Source organism: Lissotriton helveticus, chromosome 5_1 (assembly GCF_964261635.1).
Source record: "Lissotriton helveticus chromosome 5_1, aLisHel1.1, whole genome shotgun sequence".
NCBI lineage: Eukaryota > Metazoa > Chordata > Amphibia > Caudata > Salamandridae > Lissotriton > Lissotriton helveticus.
Window position 1 is genome coordinate 1,897,546,061 of NC_136065.1, and position 21,476 is coordinate 1,897,567,536.

The 21,476-nt window shown below is 49.0% G+C and overlaps 1 protein-coding gene across 1 annotated transcript in view; it reads left to right on the forward strand.

Annotated features, from left to right (window-relative positions):
• The window catches only part of LOC144755960 (inactive phospholipase C-like protein 2), a 566,269-nt gene that overhangs the window by 17,064 nt on the left and 527,729 nt on the right, over positions 1–21,476 (forward strand). The gene's annotated exons all lie outside the window — the stretch shown is intronic.

Consider the following 21,476-nt stretch of genomic DNA (forward strand, 5'->3'; position numbering starts at 1 on the left):
CCTTCTGAATGAATGCAGTGGGTGTTTAGGTCTCAAGCAGGAGGGATCGGGGGCTGTCAGAGCGCGGGGGATGCTTGCGAGGCCGGAGAGTGAGGGGGAGAGAGACGCGCTGGCTATCAGCAGTGGGCAGAGAGGCCATGGCATTCAAAATGGCTGCTGTTTACGTGCCCGTACGAGTCTGGAAAGGGACAAGATGGCGCCGATAATGTTTATGTCACAGCCTAGATTTCAACAGTCCTCCCTTTTCAACATATCTAGCCAGCTTGTCAATTTACGTCAATCCCCATTATATTACGTATTTCGATATAATACAAAGCTTTCATACGTTCAGCTTCGAAATTCGGAGTCTTAGGGCACATGCAGTCAGTAATGAGTGAACACAAAGGAGGCAAGCATTGAATACCTAGGCAACACCCACACAGTACCACGACCGGTATCAATATAAAGGTAAACAACCTCCATCCCCAGTCCTTCAAAGTACCCCAGAACCAGCTCCCAAGCGACCATCCTTCCTGCTCCTGGTGAACCTCCGAGGAAAGTCTGTGGAGGTGTTCGATTGCTTTGTAGACTGAGGGCGAGTTATCTGGCACGTAGGTGCAACAGCTAGACCCGATGATGCGGCATGCTCCTCCACGGTCGGCTAGAACCACGTCTAGAACAAGGCGGTTCTGAAGAGCCACCAGGCGGACTGCCTGAAGCTCGGCCGTATTGTTAGTGAGGATGCCAGCCGTGATGTTCATGGTCGTTTCTACTGCCTGGGTCAGGTGTCGGATGGCGCGGCTGTTTGCCATTGGGCCCCACAGAGGAACAAGTCCCTTCATTGCATCCAGGAACTGTGCTCCGGTGGAGTCGGCTTGTTCAATGTCTTTTGCGCGTTTCTGCCGGTGATGGTTTGCTGGGGCCACGTACGTTGGAGGGAGAACGAAGGCGATGTAGCAAGTACCCCCCCAACTTTTTGGAAGCCAAGTGTAAGCTTTGGTGCCACAAACAAAGTACATATTCGGAGAAGCAACAAAGGAGGGGGGATCAATTGAGTCCAATGTTCTGGTGATGTGGCAGGAACTGTGGCCCACCAGCTGTGTTCCCAGGCCTTCGAGGCACACGAGGCCCGTGACATTGATAACAGACAGAGCCACAGTCAGAGTGGCAGCAGTTCGTTTCCGTAGGTAGGAGAAGGTGGGTCTGACTGGATTATGGACCACCTGCATTTCAACTCGTTCCTTGGCAGGGATGTCCATCTGGAAGGAGGGACCAGAGGTCAAAGGACAAAAGGGAGCAGATGTTCTTCCGGTTTTGTTCAGCCAGAACCCATGGTAGAAGTGTGACACTGTTTGACCTGAAGTGGCGTTGTCCTTGTAGCTCTCTTGCAAGAGAATCAACCAGGCAAGGCAGGAGCCGTGAACTGAGAAAGGGGAAGGGATGAAAGGGATGGAGTGTCCGGTGGCATGCGGGAGCAACCCGCAGATCCAGCAGTTGGTGGCGTTGGCGGCAAGGTTGTGTTGGTGCAGCAGTTGCACGAAGGAATTGTTCCAGAACTCCTTACGCCTTTCTCGGAGCTGAGGCGAAAGGGAGATCAGGTGATGCTCTTTCATAGTGGTTGGCTGTGCAGTGGTCAGCAATATCTGATGAGCGGGTGCGCTCTCTTCCACGATCCAGAAGGAAGTCATGAGGAGGAGGCAAAAGAGGAGGACAATGAAAAGAGCAATTGTCTTCGATTTGTGTATACTGTCAGTCTTTGGGTTTCGATAACGGGTATTTCCTGTTGCTTCCGTCGTCTTCTTATCTGGTGCTTCCATTATCTTCTTATCTGGCGCTTCCATCATCTTCAAGGTGCTCGGTAGTGGGCAGAACCGCTGACTTCGTTTAGCCTCTCTTCGGGTAACCCTTGGTTGTGTTTAGGCTACCGTTCTGAGATTCAACTTAGTCTGTGGTCTACTTAGCCGAAGCTCCCTCCTTTCGACGCAGGAAATACCCTTCCCTGGATGGCACAGTGGGATCAGAGAATTTTGCAAGTTCGAGTGCCTCGGTATCAGGATAACAGTTCAATGATGGCCGGTCTTTGTTCAGCAGTTCTTCTTGGGTGCTGACGTTTTCTGTCGTGGTCAGGGCCGAGGAGACCTTCTTGCAGTGGTGTGCGTGCAGCCAGTGTCGCTTCCCCTCCACTCGAAGAGCCGTTCGGGTGGTAATCAGTACTTGCCAGGGGCTCGTCCACCGGGGTTCCAGACTCTTTGTCCGTTGGAAATTCCGGTTCAGCACATAATCTCCCGGTTGGATATCGTGACCCGGACCCCTGGAAGCATCGGGGATGGCCTGCTGCACCTGCTGATGAATGACAGACAACGTTTTAGTCAATTTGCACAAGTAATCAGACAGTAGGACGTCCGGGACGTCGTGAATGGAGGTCGGTTTAGGGGCAGTCCAGAGGTTCATCGGTCGCCCAAATACAACCTCGTAGGGGGTCAAATGGTGCTTAGTGGGAGTGGAGCGCATCGATAGCAATGCCAGTGGGAGGGCATCTGGCCATTTAAGTCCTGTGGTGGCCACTATCTTTGACAGTTTTAATTTCAGTGTGGCGTTGTGTCGCTCAACTAAGCCAGCAGATTGGGGGTGAAAAACTGCATGAAACCTCTGTTTTACACCCAACCCTTTCAAGATTAGTTGGATAACTTCAGCTATGAAGTGGGGGCCGTTGTTGCTCCATAGAATTCGACAAAGACCGTAGCGAGGGAAAAACTCTTTCAGCAGTACCTTGGCAGTGGTCATGGCAGTGTTATCACGGGTTGGATAGGCTTCTACCCATTTGCTGAAAGCACACACAATGACTAATACATACTTCAGGCTTTGGCATCTTTCTAGTTGGATGTAGTCCATCTGGAGGACCTCAAAAGGATGGTCGGGGACCCCAAACCCTCCCCGGGGTACCACAGTTCCTTTCCCAGGGTTGTGTTGCAAACAGATAAGGCATTGCTGGACCAGGCGTCTGGCTGAGTCGGGGATTTTGTCGTTGTGCCAGACCTTGGAGATAAGTTCGATCATGGGGGCTGATCCTATGTGCGCAGGGGAGTGAGCCATAGTCAGTATGGGGATCAGGTATGAATTGGGTAGCAACCATTTGTTTGTGTCCTTTGTCCGCCAGCAGCCTTCTTCGTCTTTCAATCCCACCCGTGCCCATTCAGTCAATTCGTGTGGTGAGCTGGCCATCTGGATGTCCCTAATCGTTTCCCTAGCGTCAGTCCATTTTTCTGCCTGTGACCTGGTCACATACATGCGGGTCGTCGTCCTATTCTCAGCTGTGGTTCGGGCAGTGATGTCGGCCAGCGCGTTTCCCTGACCGACTAAGTCTGTCACCTTCTTGTGTGCCTGACATTTGATTACCGCTAATCGTTTGGGAAGGAGAACTGCTTCAATCAGGGCGGAGACTAAATCTCCGTGGAGGATGGGCGTGCCGTGGGACGTCAAGAATCCCCTTTCCCTCCATAAGAGTCCAAAATGGTGAACCACTCCGAAGGCGTACTGGCTGTCTGTGTAAATGTTTGCAGTAGTCCCTGTCGCTATAATACATGCTCGTGTGAGGGCAATCAGTTCTGCCGCCTGTGCGGATCGTTGCGTGATGCGGGCGGTTTCAACTATAGCTCGGGCTGTGGTAACTGCATAGGCAGCTGAGGTGGTGCCGTCGGGGAGTTTTATGCAAGAGCCGTCTACCCATAGCTCTCCGTCGGGGTCTGTGAAGGCGGTGTCTCGGAGGTCAACCCTACTCCTAGTCTGTTCGTCTGTGAGGGTCACACAGTCATGTATAGGGGGGACGTTCGGGTCGTTTTCGGGCAGGGGCAACAAGGTGGCTGGGTTCAGTGTGGTGCATCTTTTCAGCGTAATGTGGGGTGCAAGCAGGGTTAGTTCGTACCCGGTCAGTCGTGCGCTGGTCAGGTGTTGCGTCTTAGTCTGGTTTAGGAGGGTGTCAACAGCATGGGGCACTAATACCGTGAGGGAATTCGAGAGTACGATCCCCTCACTTTGTCGGATAGAGACAGCAGCGGCAGCTACGGCTCGAAGGCAGGCAGGCAAGGCTCTCGCTACGGGGTCAAGGGTGGCAGAGAAATAGGCACATGGTCGTTGCTTGGGGCCAATAGTTTGCGTCAGGACAGACAAAGCGCACCCCTCCCTTTCGTGAGTGTAGAGAGAGAAGGGTTTGGTGTAATCGGGGGTTCCTAGGACTGGCGCAGAACAAAGGGCGTCTCAAAGCTCTTTGAAGGAGGATTGGCATTCGGGGGTCCAAGGGAGTGGGAAGGGGACATCTTTGGCTAGTAGGGAAAGTAGTGGCTTTACAATGAGGCTGAAATTTGGCAACCACTGCCGGCAGAAGGAGGTGAGGCCTACCAGGGAGCGGACTTGTTTCTGGGTCTTTGGGACGGGGGTTTCTAGAATGGCCTGAATTCGATCGGTGTAAGCTTTCTCCCGTCTTTAAACAAGAGGTGGCCTAGGTAGGTGACCTGGGGTTGGCAGAATTGCAACTTCTTTTTGGAGACCTTGTGGCCATTTTCCGCGAGGAAGTGCAGGAGTTGGATGGTGGCTGTGACTGCAAGTGGAGTGGTGTCGGCCGCCAAAAGGATGTCATCGACGTACTGTATCAACACCACTCCCTCCGGTAGCTGAACGGCGTCCAGCTGTCTCTTGAGGGCCTGGCTATAGATGCTGGGACTTTCTGTGTAGCCTTGGGGAGCTCTACAAAATCTATATGAGCGGGATTTTAACGTGAAGCCGAAAAGGTAGCGGCTGTCCGGATGGATGGGGATGGAGAAGAAAGCGTTTTTGAGGTCTATTACAGTGAAGGTGGTGGCTGTGGAAGGAATCGGGGTCAGAATGGTGGCAATATCTGAGACTACAGGGTACTGAGGTACAACTACCTTGTTGACCTCTCGAAGGTCGATGATGAAGCGGTACGCTTTCTCATCTCCTTCGCCCTGCTTCTTCACAATGGGTAGGATAGGGCTGTTGCAAATATTGCTGACTACTTCCTCTACCACTCCTGCCTCTACCAAGGACTGGATAATCATTACCAGTGCCTTCTCACCTTTGGGCGATATCCGATATTGTGGGAGTTTTGGGAGTATCGCATCTTAGCGGACAGTTATGCGCACGGGGTCGATCATCATTCGTCCTACATCAGCGTCAGTTTTAGCCCATAGATACAGAGGTAGAGAGTCAAGTAAGGATGCATCAGCGTCAGAGATGGAGAACATGTGTCGTGCGTGATGAGGTCTGAGCAGAGTCGGGTTATCGTAAAGAATGACTCGAACTCCGTCCTTTGAACACCTGATAGTAGCTCGGAAATGCTTTAGTAAATCAAGTCCCATAATGGCATCGGGGGTGTTGGAGGAAAGCAGAAACGTCGTGTCAGTGGGGTTACTGTCAAAGTCGAAGGAAACCGGTGCGGATAAAGGGTTAGTGGAGGGCGTTCCATCAAAGCCTATTGATGTTATGTGTGAGCCAGACAAGGGTGCCCTTGGAATCAGTCGTTTAGATAACGCACTACGTGTCGCGCCAGTGTCTACCAGAAATGGAGACTTTGTACCTAGGACCTTAGCGGTGACGTAAGGACCTTGCTGGTCAACATAGAGCTCGACTGGATCCCTCCCTTGCCCGTGGCAGTCCTATGCAAAGTCGTGAGTGTTGTCGCAGTCAGACTGTTGGCACTGATTCTGTCGGGGGCGGTCAAATGTGTTCGGTCTGCCAGGTCTGTCATTGTTGGTGTCGTGGGTGTGCCCTCGTCCCTGCCCTCTAGTCTTGGGGCCATTTGCCATGTCCCTTGTCTCTTTATTTTTAATCATTTCCAGGAGGACCGGGCATTGAGACTTCCAATGGCCAAATCCTTTGCAAAACGCACACTGGTTCTCATCGAGGTCTGTTCGTGGAGCGCCGGGTGTGGGTGTGCGGTCTCTAGGGGGTGCATTTGGTTGGTAGTTTCCTCTATACCGTTCCCTTCCTGTCGTCACTCCCTGCAATTGAGCAATCATCACTCGTTCTTTCAAGTCCTTTTTCTTTTTCTCAGTCGTCCTCTCGTTCTCGTTCTTTTGGTGTTCGTAATACTGAGCCATCTGAAGGATAGCTGCAGGTTTGGAGGCCCCCCAACTACTCTCGCTCGTCTGTAACTTTTGGGAGACCTCTTGCGATAGACCCTTTACGTAGTTTTGCACGAATAGGTGTTGTCCGGTTGCAGTGGTCATGTCTTGGCCACTGTAGTCGGAGAACACCGTCTCAAATCGGGAGAAGTATTCTGATACGTCTTCCTGGGGTTTCTGACGGCAAGCCGTGACTACCGACCAGTCTACCTTCTTCTCTGGGATCAATGTCTTTAGCTTCTGAACTATTTTGTCCGGGAGTTCCAGTATGTCTTTTACAGGTTTCTTTCCGGGCTCCCGTTGCCTATCTAGTTCACTGAGTTGATTCCAGGTATGTCCGAACAGATCTGTGTGGTCGGTTTTCCGGATTTGCTTCCACACGTCAGCCGGCAGACATAACCCGAAAAACAAGTCAATGTCCGCTAGAGTCAATATGGTTGAGCCCAAGGCTGTACCTAGTTCGGTATAAAATGCTGTCGGGTTCTTTCTTAAATCGGGCAGGGTTTGCCTAAAAGTTAAAATATCTTGCCGATCCCATGGTTGCTAAACCCAGTTGTACACAACACTCCCCTTTGCATCTGCATGGTTGATATCGTCGTTCGTTCCCTGACCTCGTGGGGGAACCCAGTAGGGGGCGGCTTCTCTGATAGGCATCATAGTGTTGCCTACTTCTGATGAGGACCCAGTCGTCTCGGGAACTGTACTCTTAACTTCTGGTTTCTGTTCCGTGAGGTGGCGGAAGGCCTCAAGCGTGTGCATGAAGAGGTCCGCCGCGTCACGCTCGGCCTCGTCTCCAATATCGACTTTTCTATATAACGCTGTCAGTTTAGCAGGACTCCGATTCTGATACCTATCCTCATATGCGTTCAGAGTGTGGTAACTAAACCGTAAAATGAAATGCCGTCTGTGGCTACCGGCATGTGAATTGTGCATATCCATCGTGTATTCTTCGCTCTCCTTCCGGTCTACCAGTGCCTTTACTATCTTGTCAATTCCCTCCCGTTCATCTTTGCTCAATCTATTCGGTCTAGCCGGTGGCTGCTTGTTAGTCTCGGGTTCATCTGATGTTGTTACTAATGCGGCCGGAGCGGAGGCCGTGAGGGCTGGGGCACTAGCTTCAAGGTTATTCTCATTTGCACTCGGAGCTGGCAAGTGCTGTACTAGGGGTTGGGAGGGGGCATATAGGGGGGGCATATAGATGATCGGAGGACCTAGCAGCAGCTCATCGTTCGCCCGTTGTTTGGAGGTCAGCTCAGGGTAGAGCGTAGAGGGGGTCCTAACAGGACACTGGCCTGTCGACTCAGATTCCTGTTTTTGTCTGGCTTCCTCCCTTTCTTTTATCTCTTCTTCTAGTTTCTTAGCGGCCTGGTGGGCTGCCTTTCGTAACTCTTTTCCTATTCTCGCTTCTTCTCTTTTCTTTCGTTGCTCTGCTTCTTTGCGCCACATGCCGAAACTATCAAGCATAGTGGGCGTGGTTTTATTGTTACAAAGGGCTGTTTCCAGCACGCTTATTTTTGTGTCATCGAAGGATCCTATCAGTGGCCACTGACTTTCCTGATCCTTTTTAGTATATTTATTCCATAACTTACTATAAGCTACGGCGACTAGTCCATATTTTAAAAACATATCCTTATTAGGGGTGCCTTCCAGAGGAGCCGGATGATCCACCTCTAATAAGCGGTCCGGGCTGAACCAACTACTGACCAATGGGGAGAAGATAGGCATGACGGGTTACAACGGGGACAAAAGTCTGCACTACCTATCCTTCACTACTTTGTGAAGACTGAACAGAGTATTTCTATTCTGCAGTATTCGAAAATAGGGAATACCCAAAGAGAGAATCAATATCGAACAATTAATGTCCGTTCAATCAAACAATCAGTGGCGAGAAAGAAATAGGCACGACGGGTTACAATGGGGGCAAAAGCCTGCGTTACCTATTCTTCACTATCTGCAAAGGAGGACAGAATACTTTTATCCTTCCCCGTTTGTAGACAGAGAATTCTCGAGAAAACAATCCTCGAACAAACAATGTTCGGGCAATCAATCAATCAGTGGGGGAGAAAGATAGGCACGACGGATTACAACGGGGGCAAAAGCCTGCGTTACCTACCCTTCACTACCTGCAAAGGAAGAGAGAATACTTCTATCCCTCTCAGTTTGCAGACAGAGAATCTCCAAGAGAACCAACAATTCGGAGAGTAATACTAGTATTTTCCACTCAAACAATCAAATATTTTCCAGTTTGTCGTGTTACACGACCTTACCCGGACCGTATGGACAGTTTCTCGTCTTCCGCTTCCAGCGCCCGATCGTCCTCTATTCTCCGTAATTGCTGTGGCACTCCTGATGGTTCCCAGTCAGGACCCTAGATCACTCAAGAGAGGTCTGCTCGGAACCAGTGAAGTTCGGATGATCGGCTGCCAGACGAGGGTCTATCGGGCAGGTGCACTTCCCGATCGTTGCAGTCGTTCACTCCGTCGTCGGGACCTCTCCCACTGGATCCACGTGTCGCTGATGGGCCCCACGTTTGGGACGCCAATTGATGAAAAAGGGTTCAGGCAGATCAGGTCGTTTTACCCCCTTTCTAGGTTTGCCTGGCGTTAGCCGCTTCTCACCCAACTCACGATTACCAAATAAAGAGGCAGGCGCTGGAGACTGGAAGGCAGGAAACAGGAGTTTATTTCCGACGGAACAGAACACGTCAAATCAGACAACAGGGTATCTTCTCGAGGTGCTCTCACAACATCTCTGAGGCCTGGCCTCTTATACACAGTTTTATGGCTTTATTGCATACATTACATCCGTAACATTTCTTTGAAGTACAGGAAGACATCCTCGAAATCCCCGGCTCAGGCCCGTTCCCACACACATCTACAGTAGGAGTTCCTACCCCTAATCTCAGCATGATAGCTACCGCGCAGCTGGACATTCCGCTGGGAACAGAAATGCGGGCGATTGGTCGGATCTAGGGGTGTGAGGGCATTGATTAATCCCCGCTCCTTTGATGTGAGGTGAGGTCCTACTGTAGGGGCAATAAACTGCATCTGCCGGGTGAAGTGATGGCCTGGGATCAGGCCGAACAATCGGGCAAGGAGGAAGAGGTTATCAAAGGGCCTGTTTTATGAATGAGATGAAAGGGTGTGGGGGTTCAGCACGGGATGTGGCTCGGAGGCAGGGTTGCGCTGGAGGTGTGTTTAGGGCTCAAGCAGGAGGGATTGGGGGCTGTCAGAGCGCGGGGATGCTTGCGAGGCCGGAGAGTGAGGGGGAGAGAGACGCGCTGGCTATCAGCAGTGGGCAGAGAGGCCATGGCATTCAAAATGGCTGCTGTTTACGTGCCCGTACGAGTCTGGAAAGGGACAAGTCTTACCCACCAGTCTAAGGTGCAGAAATCAAAATGGTTAGGTGGTACCACGCTTGGTAAATACTACACCCAGTGGTATTGGTATTTCCTTAGTGCGGTATTAAACCCCCCCCCCCCGCCCCCGCTTATTTGGTGGGAAAAAAACTATTCAACCAGTCTGGAATCCCAACACCAGTAATATTGAAGGCTCCAGACACCGACTGCAAGCTATAATGCCAATGCCATGAAAACTGAGATCAAGAAAAAGAAAATACCTCTGACACCATAAATGAGATTTTCCTTACACCACAGCGGTCTTCTTAATTAACCCTGGTGTATATTTATTTATAGTTTATTTCATACTTTGTTTTGTCTAAAAAGGAAGTTCCTACCATTTAGCACATTAAAACAAACTCCTCTTATTTTTTATATATACAGCAACAACACTTGACACAACAAATGTCAAAAACATGTGACATAGAGACTATTTACACAACAAACATATATGTGATTAGTGACCAAAAACAAAACATTCCCAAAAATATTGAAATAAATTTTTGAGAAATATTGTGCCACCTATTAGTTATTTGACACTCTTTGGTGTTAATTAATTGTTTATTTTAATTTTTCCCCCCTATTATGTATAGAGTGTTGTATAGTGTTTTTTATGTATAATGTACCATGTACGAATTTTAATTTTGCAATTTTGTGATTAATTTTTTTATGACCTAAAAATTGTATTACGTCATTATTTGTTGTATTTTTAATTTCATAATAAAATACTGATTTTATAATATATGGCAGACATTTGTCCTTCTACATCAAATGTATATTGGTTGCCTAGGTTGTTTTTTGTCAATTGATATTCTTTCCCTGACCTAGGAACTACAGTATCTATGTCTTCAGGGGGTCCTTGTTAAATATACGTCATCAGCACTCTACATGAGCACCAGTTACATTACACAAGGATACATTCATTTTTGGTAGGCACGGGGAGATTAAGTGATTTGCCCAGAATCACAAGATGTTGAGCCAACGCCGAGACTTGAACCTGGTTCCCCAGCTCCAAAGTCGGCAGCTCTGGCTGTTACGCCACCCCACTTGGCCAGTTGAGTCACGGGTAGCCACAGTTGCAGTGGCCTGTTTGTGCAGGCTCCCCTCCCCGTCCATGGCAGGGGCTGCACGCAGTGCGTTTCTCGCTCTTTGTTGTCCAGTCAGTGCGTGCTCTGTGTAGTGCGCGCTTTGAAAAGATGCCGCGCGTGGGCGCAGGGAGCGCAGCAGAATGTGCGGGGGGCTGTGGGTGGAAGACAAAGCGGCCCCCAGCTCTGCAGACACCCCCTCATTGACCCCGCGTAAGGCGCAGCTCTTCTCTCGGACGCCTCTCAGGTTTGAACTGTTACAACGCAGAGATAGAGGAGGGAGTTAGAGGGTGGAGGGCGTGGGCGAGGGAGGGCACAATAGCTTACAAACAGCAGAGGAAGTGACTGGATTGTAACGGATGTGGTTCAGCCACAAATGTACATAAAACCAGTGAGAAATGCAGAGCTTCATTTCTAAAACAATAAAATTAAATTAAATATACCCATGCAGCTGCGGGGCTGCGAAGTTTTCACTCAGGTGCGCTGCCAAATGTGCTGGGATGCTGAATACCAAGAGCACCTGGTCCACCTCATGCCTCTCAATTCCACCCTATACTTCCATCACTGCTTTCTTTCTCCCTTTGTCACTGTTTTCTAGGCTTCTCTACCTCCTTTCTCCCATTTCTGCCTTTTTCTCTCTGCCCCTCTCTCGCTCTATCATCTCTCTCCCTTGTCTCTCTCTCTCTCTCTCTATCGCTCTACCATCTCTCTCTCTTCTCTCTCTCCTCTCTCTGCTCTCATTCTCTTATCTTCGCTCGCTCTCTTCTCTTCTCTCTCTCTCTCTCTCTCTCTCTCTCTCTGTCTCTTTCTCGCTCTATCGTCCCTCTCTCTTTCTCACTCTCTCCTCTCTCTGTATCTCTCTCCCTCTCTCGCTCTATCATCTCTCGCTCTCTCTCTCTCTCTTTCTCTTCTCTCTCTCTCTCTCTCTCTATCTATCTATCTATCTTGCTCTCTCCTATTCTCTCGCTCTCATTCTCTCATCTTCTCTTCTCTTCTCTTCTCTTCTCTTCTCTTCTCTTCTCTTCTCTTCTCTTCTCTTCTCTTCTCTTCTCTTCTCTCTTGTTCTGGGTCAAAGTCCGATGGATGAGGAAGCGCCATTGGTCACCACCCTCAACCACCAATGCAAATTAAGCACTGCTAGCACCTCAAGCGTGTTTTCCATAGAAAGAGTGGTAAATGCAGCCAATGGCCAATAGATTACATTATTACAATGTATCTGTAATATTACCCAATTAGGAAAAAGAAAGCGATCTAATATGGAAGGTCTGTGAACAGAGCCTGGGTGGGTGTGCTATAGTGGAACCCTGAAGACAGAGCTAGAAACTAAGATCCTGTTTTCAAGGCCACAGATCTTGGTTTACAAATGGCTCACACATTCTGCACCTTTATCCCTGCACAGATTCGCTATTGGGGAAATGAGCCCGGAAACACCACAGCATTCTGAGCTGAACACGTGGTACTTCTGTGTTACCCACCAGTCTAAGGTGCAGAAATCAAAATGGTTAGGTGGTACCACGCTTGGTAAATACTACACCCAGTGGTATTGGTATTTCCTTAGTGCGGTATTAAACCCCCCCCCCCCCGCCCCCGCCTCCCCCCCCCCAAAAAAAAGTGCCACCCATGATGCGAGCAAAAGCAGAATTTGAAGGGCAATTGCCTGGTGTGCTACACGCAGTGTGTTCTCTAAGTCAGATGTCCTTTATGCCGACTGGGCTATATATGTTTAGTATGGCTCCTCCATCAGTAGTCTATGTGTGTAAGTGCATAGAATACTACTACATTGATGGCTCTGGGCTAAGCAGTTGAAAGACCAGATCACCACAAAAGGACCATCCAGACTGTACCATACCCTGAAATGCAGGTGAATACATAGTGGCCGATTTACCCAGGCATTTAGGAGAACGTAAAGAAGCACTACCGGAGTACTGCTTTACATAGTCATACATGAAAGGGACAATTGGCCCTGAAGTGTCCTACTCCCTATTAGAAAAAGTGCTACAAGGCTACAGACCTTTCTATTCACACATATTAGATATGAATATTTACTGTTTTTGATGCCTTGGGGACAATTTAAGAATGTGTAAGAATTCCTAAACAGTACTACAGGATTGTGGCTTTCCATGCTCATAAAAAATGCCTTTGTCAATTGACGTACAAAAGGGGGTGGTAATGGGCGGGGCATCTGAACCAATCAAACACTCACACCCAGTCAAAAGATCAGGGTTTAATCCATCACCGTTCTTTAGCCCACTCTGCCACCATAGTTCAGACATGGCTATATGCAAATCAGTCTGACCCCGTGCCTCATGGGAACAGTCCAGCCCGAACTGCCAAGCCATGTCTTCCCTGGACCGGAAACAAGCTTCCGAGGACCGGTTTCTGGCATTACAGCCGTCTTCAGCCCGGCTTGCTTGAATCCAGTGGCAAAGTGAGCAAGGGACTCACGTCTGAGCATACCCTGCCACACTTATGGCGGCCAAAAGCGGTACAAAAGGGGGTGGTAATGGACGGAGCATCTGAACCAATCAAATACTCACACCCAGTCAAAAGATCAGGGTTTAATCCATCACCGTTCTTTAGCCCACTCTGCCACCCCAGTTCAGACATGGCTATATGCAAATCAGTCTGACCCCGTGCCTCATGGGAACAGTCCAGCCCGAACTGCCAAGCCATGTCTTCCCTGGACCGGAAACAAGCTTCCGAGGACCGGTTTCTGGCATTACAGCCGTCTTCAGCCCGGCTTGCTTGAATCCAGTGGCAAAGTGAGCAAGGGACTCACGTCTGAGCATACCCTGCCACACTTATGGCGGCCAAAAGCGGTACAAAAGGGGGTGGTAATGGACGGAGCATCTGAACCAATCAAACACTCACACCCAGTCAAAAGATCAGGGTTTAATCCATCACCGTTCTTTAGCCCACTTTGCCACCCCAGTTCAGACATGGCTATATGCAAATCAGTCTGACCCCGTGCCTCATGGGAACAGTCCAGCCCGAACTGCCAAGCCATGTCTTCCCTGGACCGGAAACAAGCTTCCGAGGACCGGTTTCTGGCATTACAGCCGTCTTCTGCCCGGCTTGCTTGAATCCAGTGGCAAAGTGAGCAAGGGACTCACGTCTGAGCATACCCTGCCACACTTATGGCAGCCAAAAGCGGTACAAAAGGGGGTGGTAATGGACGGAGCATCTGAACCAATCAAACACTCACACCCAGTCAAAAGATCAGGGTTTAATCCATCACCGTTCTTTAGCCCACTCTGCCACCCCAGTTCAGACATGGCTACATGCAAATCAGTCTGACCCTGTGCCTCATGGGAACAGTCCAGCCCGAACTGCCAAGCCATGTCTTCCCTGGACCAGAAACAAGCTTCCGAGGGCCGGTTTCTGGCATTACAGCCTGCTTCAGCCCGGCTTGCTTGAATCCAGTGGCAAAGTGAGCAAGGGACTCACGTCTGAGCATAGACGTGAGTCCCTTGTTCACTTGGCCACTGGATTCAAGATAGCCAGGCTGATGAGGATTATGAATCCGAAACCGGTCCCAGGATGCTTGTTTCCGGTCCGGGGAAGACATGGCTTGGCAGTTCGGGCTGGACTGTTCCCATTAGGCACAGAGTCAGACTGATTTGCATATAGCCATGTCTGAACTGGGGTGGCTGAGTGAACTAAAGAATGGTGATGGATTAAACCCAGATCAGTTGACTGGGGGTGAGTGTTTGATTTGTTCAAACGCTCCGTCCATCATCCCCTTTTGTATCGCTTTGTCAATTGACCCCATACTATTAACTGCATCCTGCCTCCATTGTCTAAATTCCATTATTAAGAAAAATAACAAATGGGGGAGGGAGTAAAGAGGTATAAAGATAGAATCAACCTTCTGTTCAGACTTTCGAGAAACAATAAGATTCTACCCCACACAGAAGGTGACCCCAAACACTCCCAGACAATCGCAAGCCAGAGTTGGGCTTGTTGACCCCTCAAGCCTTGGACAGAAGAAGTCTCAGCGAGTTCAATGTTCTCTGTAGACAGCTCCTATGATCTGTGCATCACTGGTTTACATGCAGGCAAAGCCACCTCATTCTCCCGAGGTACGAGGCAAGTCATTACTATTATCTGTCAGTAGCCCTCATCTTGCTTTTTCAGATCTTTGTTGGCCCTTCTCTCACCAACCTCTGCTCCTGGTTACCTGTCTATGATAAACCATTGGGGTTGTGTGGCACTCTTCATGTTCAATTCAAAGTGATTTGATTTTGGTAGAGGCCTGGGTGCTGATCGGTTTGCTCCCTCTGACCAGTGGGGAGTTGTCGAATAAATCAAAGCCAGATGCTGTCAAGCTTGACAGAGTGACCAATCGCACTCCTTTGGGAGATATATTAATCCTTCCAACATTAAACTCCAATTAAATGAAAAACGTGCTCCAAAATGTACTCAAAAAGAAATTGTCTTTTTCTGTCTGGTTTATTCATGTACCAAAAATTGTTCTCAATATAAACTGTTACATCACAGCTGTATCATTATTTCTGAAAAGCTCCCATGATGTATAAACAATCCGTTCAATTGATTCAAGGTTCTCTAAATACCCAATACATTTCGTGCGAACCGCACTTCATCAGGGGAAATACATTTCAATCTATAAACAAGCATTTACAATGCAACGGTTTCGCCTTTGGAAAAGTTAGAGCTATTGGCATTGTAAATGACAACATTTGTATTTATGTGTTGGTTTTGAAAACAGATAAATAAATGGCATTGTCATTTACAATGCCATTAGCTTAATCTCTCGCAAAGCTTTCCCCCATCCAGCAAATGCCGCCAAATTACTTCTTCAGTCGTTTCTGTTAAGTTTCGATTAAGATAACATTAAAGACTATGGGGATCAAGCACCAATTGCTCACATCATAATGTATTACATATTAAACAGTAGCAGCGACTCTACCTATGGTAGAATATGGACCAGCGAACTTTAACCTTGACTTCCACATATGCAAAAAATGTGTTCAGTAACAATTACAGAGCACTACAGACCAAAAGAGCATTGAAGTGCCTATGAAGGTTTTGACAATGTACGAGTTCAAACATGCATGTTTGAATTTTGTATCGGAAATCCTCTGTCCCAACATTCATTTGTCTGACAACATAAAATAATGCGAAAAAACACGCCAAACCAGAAAAAAGCAGTATATAAAGAAATTACATACAGTTCCCGATTAAAATGCTATTTTTCGGAATTATGGACTGCAAAGTCATTCCATATGGAATACACTTGTGAATGAAGATCATTGTTTTATTGCTTTATCATTTTTAAATACCGCGTCTTAAAATTATATAAACGTGATTTGCGACTTCCTTTCGCTAACAAATATGTGTGGGCAATAAATGCGGCTGCAATGCAAGTTATGGTAAACTGTAAATGTCTGTCAGAGATAACTCAGGGTATTTAAATACGGAACCTGTCAAAATGGCAATACTGTCATGAGCTGCAACAAGTTTCTGAACTCGAACCAAATATGCTGTAACTAGGAGGGGTAGAAATTGTTCCCGCTGCAAAATTAAACCGTACGGCCAAATGCATCTATAAGATGTTAACTTGCAAACGCAACAATGAAACAGGCAGATGCTGAAAAGCCCTGCTAAATCAATGCGAGTGAAGCGCAGTTCTGAAAATCAGACTCCTGGATGCTTTACTCATCGGAGATGCTGAGACTATTATCAAGTATCCTGCACGTACATGTAAAGATGGCATGTCCATGGAACAAATATATTGTGTTGGAAGCACGTTTAAACTCGCGGCGCATTAGACAAGGATTGCTGCTGCTTTAAAGGCGCTGGTGTAGCCATGTGCGTAAATTGCTACAATGCCATAGGTCCTCCATGCCAGAACGGATTTACATTAAAGCAACAGCTATTCTGTTATTTTAATCATATTAGTATCAACGCATGGCCCAGGGAGTGATACACCAAGCCACAATGGCTCTTCCCACATACGCGTCGTTTGCGACTACTGATGTTCTTCCATGCGGAAAATTAATTTTGCACAGAAAAGTAAAAGTGGAAACAAAAAAACGACGGCGAAGAACGAAAGCTACATAAGCGCAAGAGCCTTTGGCATGGAACATGCAGAGCATAACCCCTTGCACTTCTGCAGTCTGAGAAGGTTGGCAGGTTTCACGGTAGAGAAAGTAGTGGTCTTTGAGGGGGGTTCAGTTGTACAGATGCAAGTGATGTATGGGCACACTAAAGCTCACTTGCACCCCTGTGAGTGAGAATTTCTCTTGCACGACAGCAAGCTTTCAGTGGACCTCTTTATACAGTGGAACTCAAAATACATGTGCCGTCACCTTTAACGCGCGAGCACCGCCACCGGCCCAGTGCACAGCTCTACTGGAAGACCAGAGCTTCACATGCACACAATGACTAGTGCATGTGAAGTCAACGCATACAGTGAAGGCCTTTAATCGGCATGAACATATATCCACCAGTTTGCGAAAAATACAAAAGTAAACAAAAGAATCACCGGTTTCCCTACCCCCAACAGCATCCCCTCAAGGGCCCCGAACCCACCAGCGCGGGAGGGAGACGGCAGAGACATATCCCATAGACGCGACATTTAAACGGGCTGAGTCCCATTAAGCAGCTAAAAAAGGGTGGAGGGGGACAAATATGTCGGCGGTTGAAAAAATTAACCCATGAGAGGCCGGAGCTGCCACGGCTTTCTTAAAGCGGCCCGGCCTCCCCTACGACCAGGACGCCGACGTATCACGATGGATTAAGACACGGCAAGCAATGTTTTATAAGAAACTAACCCAATCGCTGTTTAACAAAAAGCGAAAACTCAAAACGTTACATACAATAAAAAAAATAAAACTACAGAACCTAGTTCCCCTTTAAATGAGGCCCCCAGCAGCCTCTTACCTGCATCACCTCCGGAAAACGGGGCTCCCAGCTTCCCAGCATGCACCGCGAGCAGGGCTCCCCTGGCGCCGCCTGAGTCCTGGCTGAGGGAGAGAACAGCAGGCCTGCCTGAGGGGGAGGAGTTTTTTGTTTCTGCCCTGCTGCAGTTTAAATCGTACTTGGAAACGAGAAAAGGCTTTTTCAGTGTTTATTTAAAATACGAATATCTCTAGTCAGGAGAGGTCCGACTGCTGGGCAATGGTGCTTTCAAAGTAGAATCGGGCTTGCCAAGACTGGTGCGTGGATCCTTTAAAAGCAGGACGGCCCTACGCACCTGCCTTTAAGAACAGTTGTTGGCAGCGAGTTCACTAGAAACCCTGTGGACTGCACACGGATAGCCTTTTGGTGCAGCGTGACTTTGTTTCAAAGTCTCCAGGTTTTCCGCTTTTATTGTAAATAGTGCGCGTCAAGCTAAGAAATTAGGTATATGTATTATAACGTTTTTAGTTGCTTTATCGCACAAGTAGCAGTGGTTTCAGATCTAGTATTTCAGAGCTTCTGGGGTATCGTGGTGCACGCCGTAAAGTCCTTCAATGCCTCGCCTATGTATAGGAAGCGCTATAAACATTTACATTATTATGGATTTCTTCTAAAGGAAGCCTACATAGTCTGATTTCACCCCGCCAGTTTATCTTCTGTATGTGGCAAGTAATTAGCATTTTTAATGACATGGCAGGGAGCGTTGTCGCGCTTGAATAATGAAAACAAGTCAGGTCTCGGGCCGTGCTGTGATTGACTGACGTCACGGGGGTGTCCCGGGCCGGCAACCAATCACAGCGCGGCCCGGGAAATGACGTCACTGGGGTGTCCCGGGCCGGCAGCCAATCGCAGCGCGGCCCGGGACAAAGGGGCGGGGCTTAAAAAACACCGCGAAACGCCCCAGAATCGCGTTTTCAAGAGAAAGCGCGATTGACAGCCTCTGTCTCCCAATGGCTAGCCTCCATTTATGGAGCTAGCCAATGATAGACAGAGGCGGGTCATCACCCGACATAGAACTCAAGAGGTTTTGCTAGCGCACTTGCAGGCAAAACCTAAAAAATTAAATACAGTATTTATCAAAGATAGGGCAGCAGACCAGATCTATTGTAAGTTTAAACAATGAAAAAAGTTATAAAACTGAGATATCAGATCTGTTAAATACAAAAACAAGGGACACTCAAAGTGCATATAAAGAAACTATAAAACAGGTTCAGGGTGAAAGTTATCTGAAAGCTAACGAATTCGCCTGCACGTGTAGGGGAATCCCTTAATAACACTGATTTCAGTCAAGTACAAGCGGTTTTCAGTATGATAAACAAGCATTTACAATGCAACGGTCTCGCCTTTGCAAAAGTTAGAGCTGTTGGCATTGTAAATGACAACATTTTTATTTATGTGTTGGTTTTGAAAACAGATTAATAAATGGCATCGTTATTTACAATGCCAATAGCTTAATTTTGCAAATGTGAGAATGTATTGTGCACTGAGAGGAACAGTAAGGAGGCATTTGCGCTGAGAGGGGCAGTGAGGAAGTATTGTGCATTGAGGGGGGCAGTGAGGAGGTATTGTGCGTTGAGGGTTCAGTGAGGAGGTATTGTGCACTGAGGGGGGCAGTGAGGAGGTATTGTGCACTGAGGGGGGGCAGTGAGGTGCCAGCACCTTTAAATCACAAAACTCTAAAGAAAGTTATTATTACTTGTGTTACCCAAAAGGTGCATCGCTGCTTGACCAGCGAACAATAACCAGCACTGGGGTCCTCTTTCACCTTCCACTACTGCTGCGGATTCACATTACGTTCCTGCTTACCTAGTTTGTTGTCTCACCAGCTTAAGAAATGGGAACGCGTCTCTCTGCAGGCCATGATCAGCGGTCCTCAGCTAGCCTCGCACAGGCCCCCTCTTGGTGAAGTCTTACTGGGGGAGCGGGGATATGTTGGTGCCGTGGGACTGGCAAGGTTGTAGCGTGACTGGGGTGGGAGGGAGAAGGGGTGTGCAAGCGGGAGCGGTGGGGGGGGGCACTGGCTTGGGCGCCTAGGGAAGAGGCAGCGTTTGGTTTGGTGACGGGGTGAGAGGAGCTGGAAGACACCCTGGAAGGAAGGGGGCAGGGTGGGGGCACCAGCAGGAGGGGGCAGGAGCCATTTTCCAAAGGTTTTTTTTGCGAGAGAGTACAATCTGCACTTGGACGTTCCTGAGTAAGACAAACCTTTGTGAGGAGCAAGCAACACCTACTCACCTCGTTACTTATTTTTAAATTATTATACCTCAGCCACGTACCTACCCTGGTGTAAGATGAAGGCATCACGCTGTAAAATAACCTAGGACAACGTGTAGGCCTTCAGACAAATGAAACACGGAATAGCTGAGTGGAAGTTTGCATCAAGAATAAGGACAGCTATGCTTGGATGTGTTCAGAGAAAATCTATTCTGCTTAGGGCATCAGAGAGCACGAACCATTTCAGGAATGCTTAGGGACTGGCAGTGAATGACAGTTGGTACAGCAGGACAATAAGGGTACAACTAAGGGGGGGAAGAGCTGGGTGTGCACAGGGTTGTAAGGGGGTACAACCAAATGTGGCAGAGCGGAGGAGTGTGCATGGTGGTAAAGAGAGTACAACTAACCGTGGCAAAGCTGGGTGTCCACAGGCGGTAAGGGTGTCACTGAAGGGCGGTTAGGTATGCAATGCACTAGGGGCTTTGTTGCCGAGAAGCCTTAACCTGCTTTCTGCAGCTCTGTCCGCAGCCCCTCCGGTCTGCCCCAGTCGGGCTGCCTGGAGCGGTGAATTCGTCCTGCACCGGGTTGGCCACCATCGCAAACTAGCAGCCTACAGTCTGCAGAGTCGGCCGAAGAGCACCATTGCCCCACGACCACAACAACATCAAACCCGGCTTCGCCCGATGACATCACACGGGAACAAGTTATTTTTTAGTCAACAACATTTTAAAGAAGACGCGTGGCATTGGTGAAGTGTGCGCGTAGGAGCAAATATATGGATATTAAAGAAGCCGTGTGGCATCATAGCAGCCGGTGCGGTGCTGTTGTAAATATGCAGCCACATGGTAGAAATGAAATATAAAAATTAAAGCAGACTGTGAAGCCGATCAGACGTGTGGCGCTGGGGAAGCGGGAGCGGCCACGGTGCTGTTTTTAAACAAGCCCGTCAGAGGTCCGTGAACTCTGCTGCTTCAGTCTTTTGGCTCTGCAATACCAGCGTGATCTGCAGCTCGGGCACTCGCTCACGAAGGTGTGGTAGAGTGTGTAAAGAGATGTGCGCGTTCACAGTTCAACCCCCGCCTACAATGCCCAGCCGGCCGCCCGGCCAATTGCATCGCGGCCCGGCCGGAAGTCCCGCCTCCTCGAGCACCCGAGAAAGGAGAGGAAAAGTCCTCCCGCGGCCCGGGGCTCCCGTGAGCTGTGGAGAGCCCCGGAGCCGCCTGCGCAGAGGAGTAGCCTTTTGTCCCGCGGCCCCGGAGAAGAGCTGCAGAGCCGAGGAGTCACACCGGGAACAAAGAGAAGTGCTGCGGAAAGAGCCCCGAGGAGCGGGAGCTCTCGTGTAGCCCCCGCCAGCAGAGCCCGGTGAGTGTTGTCAGGTGGGGTGGGGGAAGAGCTCCAGACCTTGCCACAGTGCCACCGAGCGGCCCCACCTGGTCAGCAGGGCCTCTCCAACGAGACCCCCAAGAAAACGCTGTATTGCCCTTGCAGGCCGGTCCTGGCCTGCAAGGCATTATGGGCTGCGCCGCATATTAAATGAGCGGCTCTCCCGCTGCTCCGGGGAGAGCCGCGCTGGCGCTTTGCCGCTTCCTGGGCCCTAGTTGGGGAGTCGGTCCCACCCGGACCCTGGTTATTGACTGAATATAGAGACACGCCGCACGTTCAAGACGCGTTGACGCCAGCCCCTTTTAAGAAGAAAACAAGAACCGAAACTGACGATGTAGCGCGCGCGCAGCCAAGGCACCA